Here is a 21,508-nt window from a genome sequence, read left to right as displayed (position 1 = left end):
GCACATCTGGGATTAGACAAGCATAAGTGATTGTCACATTTAGGCCAGAAATACGGCTTTGGCATACTGTGGTGAAAATAGCCTCAAATATATTGCACATCTGGGATTACACATGCATAAGTGACTGTCACATTTATGCCATAAATACGGCTTTGGCATACTGGCATAAAAAAAGACTCTGATATACTGCACATCTGGGATTACACGTGCATAAGTGACTGTCACATTTAGGCCAGGAATACTGGGGTGAAAAAAGCCTCTAATATACTGCACATCTGGGATTAGACAAGCATTAGTGACTGTCACATTTAGGCCAGAAATACAGCTTTGGCATACTGTGGTGAAAAAATCCTTTAATATACTGCACATCTGGGATTAGACAGGCATAAGTGACTGTCACATTTAGGCCAGAAATACGGCTTTTTGGTTACTGTGGTGAAAAAACCCTGTAATATACTGCACTTCTGGGATTAGACAAGCATAAGTGACTGTGACATTTGGGCCAGAAATACGGCTTTTTGGTTACTGGGGTTAAAAACCCTAAAATATACTGCACATCTGGGATTAGACAAGCATAAGTGACTGTCACTTTTAGGCCAGAAATATGGCTTTGTCATACTGTGGGGAAAAAAGCCTCTAATATATTGCACATCTGGGATTACACGTCCATAAGTGACTGTCACATTTAGGCCATAAATACGTCTTTGGCAAACTGGGGTGAAAAAAGCCTCTGATATACTGCACATCTGGGATTACACGTGCATAAGTGACTGTCACATTTAGACCAGAAATGCGGCTTTTTGGTTACTGGGGTGAAAAAAGCCTCTAATATACTGCACATCTGGGATTAGACAAGCATAAGTGACTGTCACATTTAGGCCAGAAATTCGGCTTTGGCATACTGTGGTAAAAATAGCCTCAAATATATTGCACATCTGGGATTACACATGCATTAGTGACTGTGACATTTAGGCCATAAATACGGCTTTGGCATACTGGGGTGAAAAAAGCCTCTGATATACTGCACATCTGGGATTACACGTGCATAAGTGACTGTCACATTCAGGCCAGAAATACGGCTTTTCGGTTACTGTGGTGAAAAAAGCCTCTGATATACTGCACATCTGGGATTACACGTTTATAAGTGACTGTCACATTTAGGCCAGAAATATGACTTTTTGGTTACTGGGGTGAAAAAACCCTCTAATATACTGTACATCTGGGATTATACGTGCATAAGTGACTGTCACATTTAGGCCATAAATACGGCTTTGGCATACTGTGGTGAAAAAAGCCTTTAATATACTGCACATCTGGGATTACACGTGCATAAGTGACTGTCACATTTAGGCCAGAAATACGGCTTTTTGGTTACTGGGCTGAAAAAACCCTTTAATATACTGCACTTCTGGGATTAGACAAGCATAAGTGACTGTTACATTTAGGCCAGAAATACGGCTTTTTGGTTACTGGGGTGAAAAAAAAACTCTAATATACTGCACATCTGGGATTAGACAAGCATAAGTGACTGTCACATTTAGGCCAGAAATACGGCTTTGGCATACTGTGGTGAAAATAGCCTCAAATATATTGCACATCTGCGATTACACATGCATAAGTGACTGTCACATTTAGGCCATAAATACGGCTTTGGCATACTGGGGTAAAAAAAGACTCTGATATACTGCACATCTGGGATTACACGTGCATAAGTGACTGTCACATTTAGGCCAGGAATACGGCTTTTCGGTTACAGGGGTGAAAAAAGCCTCTAATATACTGCACATCTGGGATTAGACAAGCATAAGTGACTGTCACATTTAGGCCAGAAATACGGCTTTGGCATACTGTGGTGAAAAAACCCTCTAATATACTGCACATCTGGGATTAGACAAGCATAAGTGACTGTCACATTTAGGCCAGAAATACGGGTTTTTTGTTACTGGGGTGAAAAAACCCTCTAATATACTGGACATCTGGGATTAGACAAGCATAAGTGACTGTTACATTTAGGCCAGAAATACGCCTTTTTGGTTACTGTGGTGAAAAAACCCTCTAATATACTGCACATCTGGGATTAGACAAGCATAAGTGACTGTGACATTTGGGCCAGAAATACAGCTTTTTGGTTACTGGGGTTAAAAACCCTCTAATATACAGCACATCTGGGATTAGACAAGCATAAGTGACTGTCACTTTTAGGCCAGAAATATGGCTTTGGCATACTGTGGGGAAAAAAGCCTCTAATATATTGCACATCTGGGATTACACGTGCATAAGTGACTGTCACATTTAGGCCATAAATACATCTTTGGCAAACTGGGGTGAAAAAAGCCTCTGATATACTGCACATCTGGGATTACACGTGCATAAGTGACTGTCACATTTAGGCCAGAAATGCGGCTTTTTGGTTACTGGGGTGAAAAAACCCTCTAATATACTGCACATCTGGGATTAGACAAGCATAAGTGACTGTCACATTTAGGCCAGAAATTCGGCTTTGGCATACTGTGGTAAAAATAGCCTTAAATATATTGCACATCTGGGATTACACATGCATAAGTGACTGTCACATTTAGGCCATAAATACGGCTTTTGCATACTGGGGTGAAAAAAGCCTCTGATATACTGCACATCTGGGATTACACGTGCATAAGTGACTGTCACATTTAGGCCAGAAATGCGGCTTTTTGGTTACTGGGGTGAAAAAACCCTCTAATATACTGCACATCTGGGATTAGACAAGCATAAGTGACTGTCACTTTTAGGCCAGAAATATGGCTTTGGCATAGTGTGGGGAAAAAAGCCTCTAATATATTGCACATCTGGGATTACACGTGCATAAGTGACTGTCACATTTAGGCCATAAATACATCTTTGGCAAACTGGGGTGAAAAAAGCCTCTGATATACTGCACATCTGGGATTACACGTGCATAAGTGACTGTCACATTTAGGCCAGAAATGCGGCTTTTTGGTTACTGGGGTGAAAAAACCCTCTAATATACTGCACATCTGGGATTAGACAAGCATAAGTGACTGTCACATTTAGGCCAGAAATTCGGCTTTGGCATACTGTGGTAAAAATAGCCTTAAATATATTGCACATCTGGGATTACACATGCATAAGTGACTGTCACATTTAGGCCATAAATACGGCTTTTGCATACTGGGGTGAAAAAAGCCTCTGATATACTGCACATCTGGGATTACACGTGCATAAGTGACTGTCACATTCAGGCCAGAAATACGGCTTTTCGGTTACTGGGGTGAAAAAAGCCTCTGATATACTCCACATCTGGGATTACACGTTTATTAGTGACTGTCACATTTAGGCCAGAAATACGGCTTTTTGGTTACTTGGGGTGAAAAAAGCCTCTAAAATATTGCACATCTGGGATTACACGTGCATAAGTGCCTGTCACATTTAGGCCAGAAATACGGCTTTTTGGTTACTAGGGTGAAAAAACCCTCTGATATAATGCACATCTGGGATAAGACGTGCATAAGTGAGTGTCTCATTTAGGCCATAAATACCATATAGAGTTTAAAAAAAATAATTTGAGTGCAATACCCTACATCAGGGTTTTTATTGGCGGTTAATTATTTTAAACAGACTTAACCACTTTTTACTTTTGCTTTGTAAACGCTAACTACGAGGCAAACATCTAATAAGGGACGCGTTCATGGTCGTGGTGATGGTGTTGGTGGAGCCTCTGGTGCAGGGAGAGGACGTGGCCGTTCGGCCACAGCTACACGTCCTATTGAACCTACTACCTCAGGCCCCAGTAGCCGCCAGAATCTACAGCGATATTTGGTCGTGCCTAATTCCGTTCTAAGGATGGTAAGGCCTGAGCAAGTACAGGCGCTAGTCAATTGGGTGGCCGACAGTGGATCAAGCATGTACACATTATCTCCCACCCAGTCTTCTGCAGAAAGCACACAGGTGGCGCCTGAAACCCATGCCCATCAGTCTGTCAAATCACCCCCGTGCATATCGGGGAACCTGTCTGAGCCTCAAGTAATGCAGCAGTCTCTTATGCTGTTTGAAGACTCTGCTGGCAGGGTTTCCCAAGGGCATCCACCTAGCCCTTCCCCAGGGGTGGAAGACATAGAATGCACTGACGCACAACCACTTATGTTTCCTGATGAGGACATGGGAATACCACCTCAGCACGTCTCTGATGATGACGAAACACAGGTGCCAACTGCTGCGTCTTTCTGCAGTGTGCAGACCGAAAAGGAGGTCAGGGAGGAAGACTGGGTGGAAGACGATGCAGGGGACGATGAGGTCCTAGTAGACCCCACATGGAATGAAGGTCGTGCCACTGACTTTCAGAGTTCGGAGGAAGAGGCAGTGGTGAGACCGAGCCAACAGCGTAGCAAAAGCGGGAGCAGGGTGCAAGAGCAGAGCAGCCATCGCCAAAACAGTTCGCCTGCTACTGGCCACCGTCAACAGGGACCGAGCACACCAAAGGCAGCTTCAAGGAGTTCCCTGGCATGGCACTTCTTCACACAATGTGATGACGACAAGACCCGAGTGGTTTGCACGCTGTGCCATCAGAGCCTGAAGCGAGGCATTAACGCTCTGAACCTTAGCACAACCTGCATGACCAGGCATCTACATGCGAGACACGGGCTGCAGTGGAGTAAGCACCTTCAAAACCAAGAAAGGGCTCCTCCTGCTCCCTCTTCTTCTGCTGCCTCGGCCTCTTCCTCCGCCTCTGGAGGAACGTTGGCAACTGCCGCCCAGCAAACAGAGGATGTGCCACCAACAACACCACCTCCGTCACCAAGCATCTCCACCATGTCACACGGAAGCGTTCAGCTCTCCATCTCACAAACCTTTGAGAGAAAGCGTAAATTCCCACCTAGCCACCCTCGATCCCTGGCCCTGAATGCCAGCATTTCTAAACTGCTGGCCTTTGAAATGCTGTCATTCAGGCTGGTGGAGACGGACAGCTTTAAACAGCTCATGTCGCTTGCTGTCCCACAGTATGTCGTTCCCAGCCGCCACTACTTCTCCAGGAGAGCCGTGCCCTCCCTGCACAACCAAGTATCGGATAAAATCAAGTGTGCACTGCGCAACGCCATCTGTGGCAAGGTCCACTTAACCACAGATACGCGGACCAGTAAGCACGGCCAGGGACGCTATATCTCCCTAACTGCACACTGGGTAAATGTAGTGGCGGCTGGGCCCCAGGCGGAGAGCTGTTTGGCGCACGTCCTTCTGCCGCCAAGGATCGCAGGGCATCATTCTTTACCTCCTGTTGCCTCCTCTTCCTACTCGGCTTCCTCCTCCTCTTCTTCCACCTCCTCATCCGGTCAGTGACAGACCTTCACCACCAACTTCAGCACAGCCAGGGGTAAACGTCAGCAGGCCGTTCTGAAACTGATGTGTTTGGGGGACAGGCCCCACACCGCGCAAGAGTTGTGGCGGGGTATAGAACAACAGACCGACGAGTGGTTGCTGCCAATGGGCCTCAAGCCCGGCCTGGTGGTGTGCGATAATGGGCGAAATCTCGTAGCAGCTCTGGGACTAGCCGGTTTGACGCACATCCCTTGCCTGGCGCATGTGCTGAATTTGGTGGTGCAGAAATTCATTCACAACTACCCCGACATGTCAGAGCTGCTGCATAAAGTGCGGGCCGTCTGTGCGCGCTTCCGGCGTTCTCATCCTACCGCCGCTCGGCTGTCTGCTCTACAGCGTAACTTCGGCCTTCCCACTCACCGCCTCATATGCGACGTGTTCACCAGGTGGAACTCCACCTTGCTGGAGAGACTGTGCGAGCAGCAGCAGGCCATAGTGGAGTTTCAGCTGCAGCACGCATGTGTGAGTCGCACTGCGGAACAGCACCACTTCCCCACCAATAACTGGGCCTCCATGCGAGACCTGTGTGCCCTGTTGCGCTGTTTCGAGTACTCCATCAACATGGCCAGTGGCGATGACGCCATTATCAGCGTTACAACAGAAGTGGCTCAGAAAGAGGATTTTTGCAACAGCAGAGGCCAGGTACAAATTTGGCCAGCCAGGGCCCACTACTGGAGGACGATCATGAGGAGGATGGGGATGAAGCATGTTCACATCGGGGTGGCATCCAACGCAGCTCGGGCCCATCACTGGTGCGTGGCTGGGGGGATACGGAGGACGCAGACGTTACGCCTCCCACAGAGGACAGCTTGTCCTTACCTCTGGGCAGCCTGGCACACATGAGCGACTACATGCTGCAGTGCCTGCGCAACGACTGCAGAGTTATCCACATTTTAACGTGTGCTGACTACTGGGTGGCCACCCTGCTGGATCCCCGTTACAAAGACAATGTGCCGTCCTTAATTTTCTCACTGGAGCGTGATCGGAAGATGCGCACAGGCGCACGCTGGTAGACGCGCTCCTGAGAGCATTCCCGACTGATGCCGGGGGACAAGTGGAAGCACAAGGCGAAGGCAGGGGAGGAGGAAAAGGTCGCCAACGCAGCTGTGTCAGCGCCAGCACCTCAGAAGGCAGGGTTAGCATGGCCGACATGTGGAAAACCTTTGTCACCTCGCCGCAACAACCGGCCCAAACTGCTGATTTGGAGGCAGCATTTGAACAACATGGTGGAACAGTACCTGTGCACACGACTACACGTACTGGTTCTGCCCCATTCAACTTCTGGGTCTCCAAATTGTCCACATGGCCAGAGCTTGCCCTGTTTGCCTTGATGATGCTGGCCTGCCCTGCAGCCAGTGTACTCTCTGAACGTGTATTTAGCACGGCAGGAGGCGTCATTACAGACAGACGCAGCCGTCTGTCCACAGCCAACTTGGACAAGTTCACGTTCATTAAAATGAACGAGGCTTGAATCCCACAAGACTTGTCTGTACCTTGTGCAGAATAGACATTTATACCACCATCAAACATACATTCTTGTACTTTAGTCAAGTGTAATGATTCTTTGTTTTCTTATCTTTTATTTGTCCCAATATTTTGGGGGCTACCTACCCCAATAAAAAATAAAAAAAAACATTGTTGGCTACCTCCTCCTCCTCCATTGCTGCCTCCACCTACAACACCACATTCTACGCCTCCTCAACCTCCGACTCCATATCCACCCCCTTCTCTGTGTTGCAGGTTAATAATTTGTAAATTTTAGTTATTTTATTTTATTTTAAGTTATTTCCCTATCCACATTTGTTTGCAGAGCAGTTGCCATGCTCTTAAGCATATTTTACTGCCTTTTACATCCCTCTAGCCTTTTCAAGGACTATTTTAGAGCCATTTTAATTAAAAAAAAGTGTCAATTTTAGTGCCCTAAAATGAAAAAATTCTTATTTTCAATTGTCGGGTGACATTTTACCATTTTTGGTGTATACAAACCCCTGCTGTGCCTGGGTGACAGGGGCCTAAATCTCTCAAAATCCTCTGTTCTATTGCTGGGTGACATGAACCCCCTTTTGCCGTGAATGTACCCCTGCTGTGCCTGGGTGACAGGGGCCTAAATCTCTCAAAATCCTCTGTTCTATTGCTGGGTGACAAGAACCCCCTTTTGCCGTGAATGAACCCCTGCTGTGCCTGGGTGACAGGGGCCTAAATCTCTCAAAATCCTCTGTTCTATTGCTGGGTGACAAGATCCCCCTTTTGCCGTGAATGAACCCCTGCTGTGCCTGGGTGACAGGGGCCTAAATTTCTCGAAATTGTCTGTTCTATTGCTGGGTGACATGAACCCCCTTTTGCCGTGAATGAACCCCTGCTGTGCCTGGGTGACAGGGGCCTAAATCTCTCAAAATCCTCTGTTGTATTGCTGGGTGACAAGAACCCCCTTTTGCCGTGAATGAACCCCTGCTGTGCCTGGGTGACAGGGGCCTAAATCTCTCAAAATCCTCTGTTCTATTGCTGGGTGACATAAACCCCCTTTTGCCGTGAATGAACCCCTGCTCTGCATTGCTGACAAGGAACTAAATTTAGTGAAAACATCTGTTACTGATCGGAAGATACGTGACTACAAGCGCATGCTGATGATAGCATTCCCACCTGACAGCGGGGGCACAGTGGAAGCACAAGGCGAAGGCAGAGGAGGAGGAAGAGGTCGCCAACGCAGCTGGGGCACCGCCAGCACCTGAGAAGGCAGGGTTAGCATGGCCAAAATGTGGAAAAGCTTTGCCAGCCTTGGAGGTGCTGACCTGCCCTGCAGCCAGTGTATAGTGTGAACGTGTGTTTAGCACGGCAGAGAGCATTATCCCAGGCCGCAGTCAATGTGGACAAGCTTACGTTTATTAAAATGAACCAGGCATGGATCCCACAGGACTTGTCCGTACCTTGTGCAGAATAGACATTTATACCAGCCTCAACCATCCATTCTTGTACTCAAGTGCACTTATTCTTTGTTTTATTTTGTTATATGTCCCAATATTTTGGGGGATACCCCAATTTAAAAATAAAAATAAATAACACAAATCAGTGTTGGCTACCTATTCCTTCTTCACCGCCGCTTCCACCTACACCGCCACGTCAACCTACACCGCCACATCCACCCATCCACCGCCTCCTCAACCTCCTACTCCTAGATCCAGATTGTTATTTAAAATTTTTCTGTATTTTATGTTATTTTAAGTAATTTCCCTATCCACATTTGTTTGCAGAACAGTTGCCATGCTCTTAAGCACATTTTGCAGCCCTCTAGCCCTTTCCAGGAGTATTTTAGAGCCATTTTAGTGCCCAAAAGTTTGGGTCCCCATTGATTTCAATGGAGTCAAGTTCGGGTCAAGTTCGGGTCCCGAACCCAAATTCTTTTTTCAAGTTCGGCCGAACCTGCCGAATCCGAACATCCAGGTGTCCGCTCAACTCTACTTATGATTATGTGGCTGAAGGTACAATAGGCGGTCACTGGATAAAAAAAATTCTGTAGGCCAGTATAGGCCCCAAAAATTAGGCGTTAATCTGACAGAAAAGAAATTGTAATGATTGGGCTGATTAGGCGGTCACTGTAAAAAATTTTTTACTTTAGGCCACTGGAGTACAGGCACCACATTTTAGGCATTCACCTAACAGAAAAGAACTTGCGATTATGTGACTTGAGGTAAATTAGGCAGTCACTGGCTAAAGATTTTACTATAGGCCAGTATGTAACATCCCAGAGTTATGTTACTAAACTCTTTCTCCCCGCTACATCCTGTTAAGTGTATTTTTACTGTCATCCCGTGTAATTTAACATCACAATCCTCACCAATGTGTATTGAAAGTCTGTTAAATGTAATTTGCTGTAATTTTCATGTACACCAGCAGATGGCAGCAATGTTTAGCAGGACCTTTAGTTCAGTTTAGCATATCTAGACTGGAATAGTACATTCCAGTTTAGCTCCCCCCTCTTTGAGGAAGTGTGGAATGTTCCCACATCCTGCCTCATGGGGAGGAAAGGAAGTTCAGTCAGTGTGCCAGCTACCCCTGCTAGGGGAAAGCTGTGCTGGTAGGAGCTCCCTGAAATAGGGATCCCAACCCAGGATTGTGCCTCGGCTGAGGTCACAGATCTTCATTCCCAGCCTGAGCCTTCAGGCTCGGCTGGGGTTAAGCAAGCAGCACCTACAGATCTCCAGGACGAGCCATTCCCTGTGAGCAGAACTGTGAGTAACTATCCAGAGACCAGGAGAAGCCAAATTCCTCCTCAGCTAGTCAGTCCCATACACAGCAGAAGATAGACAGAGCAGAAGACAGATTCCTGCCATATTCTCCAAGCAAATGCTAGATGCAGAAGAGATATTGATCCCTGCCATACATTGCCAAAAACCTGCTGAGACCCAAAAGACTAATGCTGCATCTCATATGGATTCAATGCTACAACCAGTAAAGACAAGTTGGATTATATTACAAGTCTGGATCTCATTTACTGCTACTAAAACCCTCCATTTCTCCTCCTAGCAACACACTCATTAATTGCAAGTGAGCCAGGATCCAGGAGTCCAGCCGTACCCAGGTAGGAGACACCATTGACACTATACCTACTACTACACAGAGACATTACCCCACTCTGGCATTCCTAACCTGGTACGTGAGTTGCAACACCTTAAAGTGCCCTGAGACTGTACCCTGCGCACGCTACAATTGGCGTCACGAACAAAACTCTTAACCATCATTTACACCTGACCCAGTCAGTGCATATTATTGCACCAGTGTGCATTAGTCCAATCCGGCTTACTGCAAGTACAGGCCCCAAAAATTTGACAATAACCTGAGAGAAAATAACCTGAGAGAAAATAATGATTATGTGGCTGGAGGTACATTAGGTAGTCACTGGATAAAAAATTTACTGTAGGCCAGTACAGGCCTCAAAAATAAGGCATTCACCTGACAAAATGTCATCTGACAGAAAAGAAAGTTGTGATGATGTGGCTGGAGGTACATTAGGCAGTCACTGAATAAAATTTTTACTATAGGCCAGTACAGGCCCCAGAAATTAGGCATTCACCTGACAGAAAAGAACTTGTGATTATGTGGCTGGAAGTACATTAGGCGGTCACTGGATAAAAATTTTACTGTAAGCCAATGGCGCACAGGCCTAAAAAATTAGGCATTCACCTGAGAGAAAAAAACTTGTGATTATGTGGCTGGAGGTACATTACGCAGTCACTGGATAAAATTTTTTCTGTAGGCCACTTGAGTACTGGCCCCAGAAATTAGGCATTAACCTGACAGAACAATCTTGTGATTATATGGCTGGAGGTACATTAGGTGGCCATTGGATAAAAATTTTACTGTTTTCCAGTATAGGCCCCACATTTTAGGCATTCAACTAACAGAAAAGAACTTGTGATGATGTGGCTGGAGGTACAATAGGCAGTCACTGGATAAAAATTTTACTGTAGGCCAGAAAAGGCCCCAAAAATTAGGCATTCACCTGACAGAAAATAACTTATGATGATGTGGCTGGAGGTACATTAGTTGGTCAGTGGATAAAAATATTACTGTAGGCCAGAAAAGGCCCCAAAAATTAGGCATTCACCTGACAGAAAAGAACTTGTTATGATATGGCTGGATGTACTTTAGACGGTCACTGGATAAAAAATTTACTATAGGCCACTGGAGTACAGGCCCCAAAAATTTGCCATTCACCAGTCAGAAAATAATTTGTGATGATGTGGCTGGAGGTACATTAGGCGGTCACTGGATAAAATTTTTACTGTAGTCCACTGGTGTATAGGCCCCAAAAATTAGGCATTCACCTGACAGAAAATAACTTTTATGATGTGGCTGGAGGTACTTTAGACGGTCACTGGATAAAAATTTTACAGTATGTCAATGGCGTACAGGCCTCAAAAATTAGCCATTCACCTGACAGAAAAGAACTTGTGATTATGTGGCTAGAGGTACATTAGGTGGCCACTGAATACAAATTTTACTTTTGTCCAGTATAGGCCCCAAATTTTAGGCATTCACCTGACAGAAAATAACTTGTGATGATCGGGCTGATTAGGCGGTCATTGGATAAAATTTTAACTTTAGGCCACTGGAGTACAGGCACCACATTTTAGGCATTCACCTGACAGAAAAGAACTTGTGATTTTGTGACTTGAGGTATATTAGGCAGTCACTGGCCAAAGATTTTACTATAGGCAAGTACAGGCCCCAAAAATTAGACATTAACCTGAGAGAAAAGAAAAGAACTTATGATTATGTGGCTGGAGGTACAATAGGCAGTCACTGGATAAAAAAAAAAAATCTGTAGGCCAGTATAGGCCCCAAAAATTAGGCATTAATCTGACAGAAAAGAACTTGTAATGATCAGGCTGATTAGGCGGTCACTGTATAAAATTTTTACTTTAGGCCACTGGAGTACAGGCACCACATTTTAGGCATTCACCTGACAGAAAAGAACTTGTGATTATGTGACTTGAGGTATGTTAGGCAGTCACTGGCTAAAGATTTTATTATAGGCCAGTACAGGCCCCATAAATTTGACATTAACCTGAGAGAAAAGAAAAGAACTTATGATTATGTGGCTGGAGGTACTTTAGGTGGTCACTGGATAAAAAATTTACTGTAGGCCGGTACAGGCCCCAAAAATAAGGCATACACCTAACAAAATGTCATCTGACAAAAAAAAGTTGTGATGATGTGGCTGAAGGTACATTAGGTGGTCAATGGATACAAATTTTACTGTAGGCCAGTACAGGCCCCAAAAATTAGGCTTTTACCTTACAGAAAATAACTTGTGATTATGTGGCTGAAAGTACATTAGGCGGTCACTAGATAAAAATTTTACTGTTGGCCAGTACATGCGCCAAAAATTTGGCATTCACCTGACAGAATGTCATCTGACAGAAAAAAAAATTGTGATGATGTGGCTGGAGGTACATTAGGCGGTCACTGGATAGAAATTTTACTGTAGGCCAGTACAGGCCCCAAAAATTTGGCATTCACCTTACAGAATATCATCTGACAGAAAAAAAATTGTGATGATTTGGCTTGAGGGACATTAGGCGGTAATGGATACAAATTTTACTGTAGGCCACTGGAGTGCAGACCCAACAAATTAGGCTTTTTACCTGACAGAAAAGAACTTGTGATTATGTGACTGGAAGTACATTAGGCGGTCACTGGCTAAAAATTTTACTATAGGCCAGTACAGGCCCCAAAAATTAGGCATTCACCTAACAGAAAAGAACTTGTGATGATGTGGCTGGAGGTACAATAGGCGGTCACTGGATAAAAATTTTACTGTAGGCCAGTACAGGCCCCAAAAATTAGATATTAACCTGACAGAAAAGAACTTATGATGATGTGGCTGGAGGTACATTAGGCGGTCAGTGGATAAAAATATTACTGTAGGCCAGAATAGGCCCCAGAAATTAGGCATTCACTTGACAGAAAAAAAATTGTGATTATGTGGCTGCAGGTACTTTAGGCAGTTACTGGATACATTTTTTACTGTAGGCCAGTATGGGCCCCAAAAAACAGGCATTCACCTGAAGAAAAGAACTTGTGATTATGTGGCTGGAAGTACATTAGGCGGTCACTGTATATAAATTTTAATGTAGTCCACTGGTGTTTAGGCCCCAAAAATTAGGCATTCACCTGACAGAAAATAACTTGTGATGATCGGGCTGATTAGGCGGTCATTGGATAAAATTTTAACTTTAGGCCACTGGAGTACAGGCACCACATTTTAGGCATTCACCTGACAGAAAAGAACTTGTGATTATGTGACTTGAGGCATATTAGGCAGTCACTAGCTAAAGATTTTACTATAGGCCAGTACAGGCCACAAAAATTTGACATTAACCTGAGAGAAAAGAAAAGAACTTATGATGATGTGGTTGGAGGTACATTAGGTGGTTACTGGATAAAAAATTTACTGTAGGCCACTGGAGTACAGGCCCCACAAATTAGGCATTTACCTGACAGAAAAGAACTTGTGATTATGTGGCTGGAGGTACATTAGGTGGTCACTGGATAAAAATTTTACAGAAGCCAGTACAGGCCCCAAAAGTAAGGCATTCACCTGACAGAATGTCATCTGACAGAAAAAAACTTGTGATGATGTGGCTGGAGGTACATTAGGCGGTCAATGGATAAAAATTTTACTGTAGGCCAGTACAGGCCCCAAAAATTAGGCTTTTACCTGACAGAAAAGAACTTGTGATTATGTGGCTGTAAGTACATTAGGTGGTCACTGGATAAACATTTTACTGTAGGGCAGTACAGGCCACAAAAATTTGACATTAACCTGAGAGAAAAGAAAAGAACTTATGATGATGTGGTTGGAGGTACATTAGGTGGTTACTAGATAAAAAATTTACTGTAGGCCACTGGAGTACAGGCCCCACAAATTAGGCATTTACCTGACAGAAAAGAACTTGTGATTATGTGGCTGGAGGTACATTAGGTGGTCACTGGATAAAAATTTTACAGAAGCCAGTACAGGCCCCAAAAGTAAGGCATTCACCTGACAGAATGTCATCTGACAGAAAAAAAACTTGTGATGATGTGGCTGGAGGTACATTAGGCGGTCAATGGATAAAAATTTTACTGTAGGCCAGTACAGGCCCCAAAAATTAGGCTTTTACCTGACAGAAAAGAACTTGTGATTATGTGGCTGTAAGTACATTAGGTGGTCACTGGATAAACATTTTACTGTAGGGCAGTACAGGCCCCAAAAACTAGGCATTCGCCTAACAGAAAATAACTTGTGATTATGTGGCTGTAAGTACATTAGGCGGTCACTGGATGAAATTTTTACTGTAGGCCAGTATAGGCCCCAAAAATTTGGCATTCACATGAAGAAAAGAACTTGTGATTATTTGGCTGGAGGTACAGTAGGCGGTCACTGGATAAGATTTTTACTGTAGTCCTCTGGTGTATAGTCCCCAAAAATTAGGCATTCACCTGACAGAAAATAACTTGTTATGATGTGGCTGGAGGTACTTTAGACGGACACTGGATACAAATTTTACAGTATGCCAATGGCGTACATGCCTCAAAAATTAGCCATTCACCTGACAGAAAAGAACTTGTGATTATGTGGCTGGAGATACATTAGGCGGTCACTGGATAACAATTTTACTTTACGTCACTTGAGTACAGGCCCCAAAAATTAGGCATTAACCTGACAGAAAATAACATGTTATAAAGTGGCTGGAGGTACATTAGGTGGCCACTGGATAAAAATTTTACTGTTGTCCAGTATAGGCCCCAAATTTTAGGCATTCAACTGACAGAAAAGAACTTGTTATGATATGCCTAGAGGTACAATAGGTGGTCACTGGATAAAAATGTTTCTGTAGGCCAGTATAGGCCCCAAAAATTAGGTATTAACCTGACAGAAAATAATTTGTGATTATGTGGCTGCAGGTACATTAGGCAGTCACTGGATAAAAAATTTACTGTAGGCCAGTATAGGCCCCAAATATTAGGCATTCACCTGACAGAAAATAATTTGTGATCATGTGGCTGCATGTACATTAGGCAGTCACTGGATCAATTTTTTTTACTGTAGGCCAGTATAGGCCCCAAAAAATTAGGCACTCACCTGAAAAAAAGTTCTTGTGATTATGTGGCTGGAGGTACATTAGGCAGTCACTGGATACAATTTTTACTATAGGCTATTACAGGCCCCAAAAAATAGGAATTAACCTGACAGAAAAGAACTTTTGATTATGTGTCTGGAGGTACATTAGGAGGTCACTTTATAAAAATGTTACTGTAGGCCAATGGCGCACAGGCCTCAAAAATTAGGCATTCGCCTGAGAGAAAAGAACTTGTTATTATGTGGCTGGAGGTATATTACGCGGTCACTAGATAAAAATTTTACTGTAGGCCATTACAGGCCCCAAAAATTAGGCTTTTACCTGACAGAAAAGAACTTGTGATTATGTGGCTGTAGGTACATTAGGTGGTCAATGGATAAACATTTTACTGTAGGGCAGTACAGTCCCCAAAAACTGGGCATTCACCTAACTGAAAAAAATTGTGATTATGTGGCTGGAAGTACATTAGGCGGCCTTTGGATAAAAATGTTACTGTTGTCCAGTATAGGCCCCAAATTTTAGGCATTCACCTGACAGAAAAGAACTTGTGATGATGTGGCTGGAGATACAATAGGTGGTCACTGGATAGAAATGTTTCTGCAGGCCAGTATAGGCCCCAACAATTAGGTATTAACCTGACAGCAAATAATTTGTGATTATGTGGCTGCAGGTACATTAGGCAGTCACTGGATAAAAAGTTTACTGTAGGCCAGTATAGGCCCCAAATATTAGGCATTCACCTGACAGAAAAGAATTTGTGATTATGTGGCTGCAGGTACATTAGGCAGTCACTGGATATTTTTTTTTAATGTAGGTCAGTATAGGCCCAAAAAAATTAGGCACTCACCTGAAGAAAAGTAATTGTTATTATGTGGCTGGAGATACAATAGGTGGTCACTGGATAAAAATGTTTCTGTAGGCCAGTACAGGCCCCAAAAAATAGGTATTAACCTGACAGAGAAGTACTTATAATGATGTTGCTGGAGGTACATTAGGCAGTCAGTGGATCAAAATATTCCTCTAGGCCAGAATAGGCCCCAAAAATTAGGCATTCACCTGACAGAAAAAAAATTGTGATAATGTGGCTGCAGGTACATTAGGCGGTCACTGGATAATTTTTTTTACTGTAGGCCAGTACAGGCCCCAAAAATTAGGCATTCACCTGAAGTAAAGAACTTGTTATGATGTGGCTGGAGGTATTTTAGACGGTCACTGGATAAATATTTTATACTGTATACCACTGAAGTACAGGCCCCAAAAATTAGCCATTTACCTGTCAGAAAAGAACTTGTGATGATGTGGCTGGAGCTACATTAGGCGGTCATTGAATAAAAAAATTACTGTACGTCAGTACAGGCCCCAAAAATTAGGCATTAACCTGACAGAAAAAAAATTGTGATAATGTGGCTGCAGGTACATTAGGCGGTCACTGGATAAATTTTTTTACTGTAGGCCAGTACAGGCCCCAAAAATTAGGCATTCACCTGAAGTAAAGAACTTGTTATGATGTGGCTGGAGGTATTTTAGACGGTCACTGGATAAATATTTTATACTGTATACCACTGAAGTACAGGCCCCAAAAATTAGCCATTTACCTGTCAGAAAAGAACTTGTGATGATGTGGCTGGAGCTACATTAGGCGGTCATTGAATAAAAAAATTACTGTACGCCAGTACAGGCCCCAAAAATTAGGCCCTCATCTGACAGAAAAATAACTTTTAATGATGTGGCTGGAGGTACATTAGGCGATCACTGAATACAAATTTTACTCTAGGCCAGTATAGGCCCCAAACATTAGGCAATCACCTGACCGAAAAGGCACCAAAAATTAGGCATTCACCTGACAGAAAAGAACTTGTGATGATGTGGCTGGAGGTACATTAGGTGGTCACTGGATAATAATTTTACTGTAGGCCACTGCAGTATAGGCCCCAAAAATTAGGCATTCACCTGACAGAAAAGAACTTGTGATGATATGGCTGGAGGTACATTAGGAGGTCACTGGCTAAAAATTTTACTGTAGACCAGTGCAGGCCCCAAAAATTAGGCATTAACCTGACAGAAATCATCATGTGATGATGTGGCTGGAGGTACATTAGGCGGTCACAGGATAAAAATTTTACTAGGCCAGTATAGGCCTCAAAAATTAGGCATTCACCTGACAGAAAAGAACTTGTGATTATGTGGCTGGAGGTACATTAGGCAGTCACTGGATACAAATTTTACTCTAGACCACTGGAGTATAGGACCCAAAAATTAGGCATTCACCTGACAGAAAAGGCCTTTTATGCTGCTGAAGACAGGGACTATTATTTGTTCTGCTTAGTGGCGATTATTTGTAGGCTATCATGACAAAATTCAATTAAACGTGGTCATCACAGGTGTTGAATTCCTCCGAGATCCATGCCTCATTCATTTTTAGAAATGTGAGGTAGTCTACACTGTTGTAAGTTAGGCGAGTGCGCTTATCGGTCACGATGCCCACTGCTGTGCTGAACGTCCTTTTGGACAGGACACTCGACGAGGGGCAAGCCAAGAGTTCCATGGCAAATTGTGCGAGCTCTGGCCACAGGTCAAGCCTGCACACCCAGTAGTCAAGGGGTTCCTCGCTTCTCAAAGCATCCACAACGGCTGTTAACCTGATATAGTCTAGTGATGAGCGGCAGGGGCAATATTCGAATTCGCAATATTTCGCGAATATTTGGGCGAATATTCGCCATATATTCGAAAATTCACGAATTCATGATCTCCAGGCATTATTTTCTTGATTGCGAAAATTCACATAAAATTCGCATAAAATTTTCGCATAAAAACTCGCATGAACTGGTATTTAAAAAAAAAATCGCAATTCGAATATTCGTGATCAACACTAATATAGTCAAACACCTGTCGGTCCAGGCATTTCCTGAGGCTGTATCCGGAGGGCAGCTGTCGATGGGTTGACCTTCAAGAATGATCTCATATCTGAAGTGACCAACACATCTTCAAACCGTCCTCTTCTTGCATGCGCTGTAGGATTGGTACTCGCAACTGTATCTCTTAGGCTGGGTTCACACTTGAGCGTTTTACAGCGTGTTCAAACGCGCTGTAAAACGCTCAACACATGAAAACCAATGCTTCCCTATGGCCCTGGTTCTCACTTGAGCGTTTTACAGCGCGTTTGAACACGCTGAAAAACGCCCTACGCTCAAACAAGTTCTTGAGCTTCTTTGGGGCGTTTTGACGCGCGTTTGTGGCCATAGGACACTGCAGTCAATCACACAAACCCGCGTCAAACGCGCGTTTACTATTGCAAAAAACGCGCATAAAAACGCGCGACAAAAACGCGCGTTAAACGCGCATATCAAATACGCTCAGGTCTGAACCCAGCCTTATGGTGGAAATTCCTCTGCAAGCGCCCGCAACAGCATAATGCAGCATCTCTCGCAGCAAGGCCTGGAAATGCTGCATTCTGACAGCCCTCTGTGATACTGGTAACAAGTCCGCCATTTTGTGTTTGTACCGGGGTCCAAGTACGTTGCCATCCAGTACTGGTCCTTGTCCTCTATGCTTTTTATATGGGGGTCCCTCTTCAAACACTGGAGCATGAAGGCCCCCATTTGCACTAAATTGTAAGCGGTGGAGCTGCCTGGCTCCTGCTTATCACCCAGGAGAATGTCGTCCTCGATCTACTTCCCCCATCCACGGACAACACCAGGGATCCCAGAAAAGTTTAAAGCTCAGATGGAATATCCCCCCTGGGAATTCATTCAGCATTGCGACTTCCTCATCTTCCTGCTCCTCGACGGCTTGATCAATGACTCAACGCAATGCATGCTCCAGTCTTTGGGGGTGCACACAGCAGAGAGTGAGGAGGGTGCTGATACAGAGGATGAGGAGGGTGCAGAAGCGGAAGGCTGAGTGAGCCACTCAACCAACTCTGGTGCTTCCTTTGACATAACCGCACGCACCTTCTCCAACTTCACACTACTTAGGCTCCGGCCTGGTGCACCTGCACGACCCCTACCACCCCTGCGGAACGGCCTGCCTCTTCCTCTGCCTGTCATTTTCAAAATGACCCTGTGCCAAAGGCCCTAGAGAAGAGCAGCATTAGTGGAAGTAGGTATATAGAACCCCTTAATCATTTTTTTTTGTGGCAACTGGTATATCACACCAGTTGCAATTAGTTGTACCAATGGCGTTTGCCCCTCTGTATAGCTGCGATATCTCAGCAGAACTGCACACAAATGCTGCACATTACAAATGCACTATATAGAAAGTATATTATAGGTATATAACACCCCTGCCTCAATCAGATTTTTTGGGGGGCAACTGGTATAGCACTCCAGTTGCAATTAGTTGTTCCAATAGCGTTTGTCCCTCTGTATAGCTGCAGTATCGCAGCAGAACCGTACACAATGACTCGACGCAATGCACGCTCCAGGTATATCGCAGGCCTCAATCAATATTTGTTGGAAGCAGGTAAATCAAACCCCTTAATCAGTATTTTGTAGAAGCAGGTATATCACAGGCCTTAATCAATATTTGGTGGAAACAGGTATATCAAACCCCTTAATCAGTATTTTGCGGAAGCAGGTTTATCGCAGACCTCAATTAATATTTGGTGGAAGCAGGTATATCAAACCCTTTAACCCCTTATGGACCCTGCCATTTTTCACCTTAACGACCAGGCCATTTTTAGCAAAAATGTGTCACTTTATTTGGTGACTACTTTAAAACGCTTTTACTTCATGACAGTGATAAAATTGAGTAAAAAAAAATATTTTTTATTTATAAAAAAAAAGCTAAATTTACCAATTAGCAAATTTCTATTTCTCTACTTTTATAATAGATAGTAATACCTCCAAAAATAGTTATTACTTTACATTCCCCATATCTCTACTTCATGTTTGATCCTTTTGTGAATGCCATTTTATTTTTTGTGGACGTTAGAAGGCTTAGGCTTCGTTCACATCAGAGTTCAGCCTTTCCGTTCTCCTACTCCGTTATAGGGGCAGGAAAAAGGGAAAGGACGGATTCGGCACATAACTGAGCAGAACGGAGCCTACGGACCCCATAGACCCCCATAGACTATAATGGGGTCCGTTAGGTTTACGCTCAGAAGATGATTTTGTTGCGGAATCAAAAGTAGTGCATGCAGGATTTTTATCTCCGCTTAAAAAATCTTCCTCTGGGCAGAAACCTAACGGACCCCATTATAGTCTATGGGGGTCTATGAGGTCCGTAGGCTCCGTTCGGGTCAGTTATGTGCCAAATCCATCCTTTCCGTTTTCCCTGCCCCTATAACAGAGTAGGAGAACGGCAAGGCTGAACGCTGATGTGAACTTAGCCTTAGAAGTTTATAAGCAAATCTTGAAATTTTTCAGAAAATTTCTAAAATCCACTTTTTCAGGACCAGTACAGGTCTGAAGTCACTTTGTGAGGCTTAAATAATAGAAACCACACAAAAATGGCCCCATTTTACAAACTACACCCCTCAAGATATTCAAAACTGATTTTACAAACTTTGTTAACCCTTTAGGTGTTCCACAAGAATTAATGGAAAATAGAGATAAAATTTCAAAATTTCACTTTTTTGGCATATTTTCCATTTGAATCCATTTTTTTCCAGTTACAAAGCAAGGGTTAACAGCCAAACAAAACTCAATATTTATGGCCCTGATTCTGTCGTTTACAGAAACACCCCATATGTGGTCGTAAACTGCTGTCCGGGCACACGGCAGGGCGCAGAAGGAAAGGAATGCCATATGGTTTTGGGAAGGCAGATTTTGCTTGAGTGGTTTTTTGACACCATGTCCCATTTGAAGCCCCCCTGATGCACCCCTGGAGTAGAAAGTTAAAAAAAAATGACCCTATTTTAGAAACTACACCCCTCAAGGTATGCAAAACTGATTTTACAAACTTTGTTAACCCTTTAGGTGTTCCACAAAAATTAATGGAAAATAGAGATGAAATTTCAGAATTTCACTTTTTTGGCAGATTTTCAATTTTAATCCATTTTTTTCCAGTTACAAAGCAAGGGTTAACAGCCAAACAAAACTCAATATTTATGGACCTGGTTCTTTAGTTTACAGAAACACCCCATATGTGGTCGTAAACTGCTGTACGGGCAAATGGCATTGCGCAGAAGGAAAGGAATGCCATACGGTTTTTTGAAGGCAGATTTTGCTGGACTGGTTTTCTGACACCATGTCCCATTTGAAGCCCCCTTGATGCACCCCTAGAGTAGTAACTCCAAAAAAGTGACCCCATTTTGGAAACTATGGGATAAGGTGGCAGTTTTGTTGGTACTATTTTAGGGTACAAAGGATTTTTGGTTGCTCTATATTACACTTTTTGTGAGGCAAGGTAACAAGAAATATCTGTTTTGGCAGCGTTTTTATTTTTTGTTATTTACAACATTCATCTGACAGGATAGATCATGTGGCATTTTTATAGAGAAGGTTGTCAAAGACGCGACAATACCAAATATGACTACTTTATTTTTATTTATGTAAGTTTTACACAATGAT

This window comes from Bufo bufo, chromosome 2 (genome assembly GCF_905171765.1).
Source record: "Bufo bufo chromosome 2, aBufBuf1.1, whole genome shotgun sequence".
Taxonomy (NCBI): domain Eukaryota; kingdom Metazoa; phylum Chordata; class Amphibia; order Anura; family Bufonidae; genus Bufo; species Bufo bufo.
Note: the sequence above shows the minus strand (reverse complement) of the source record.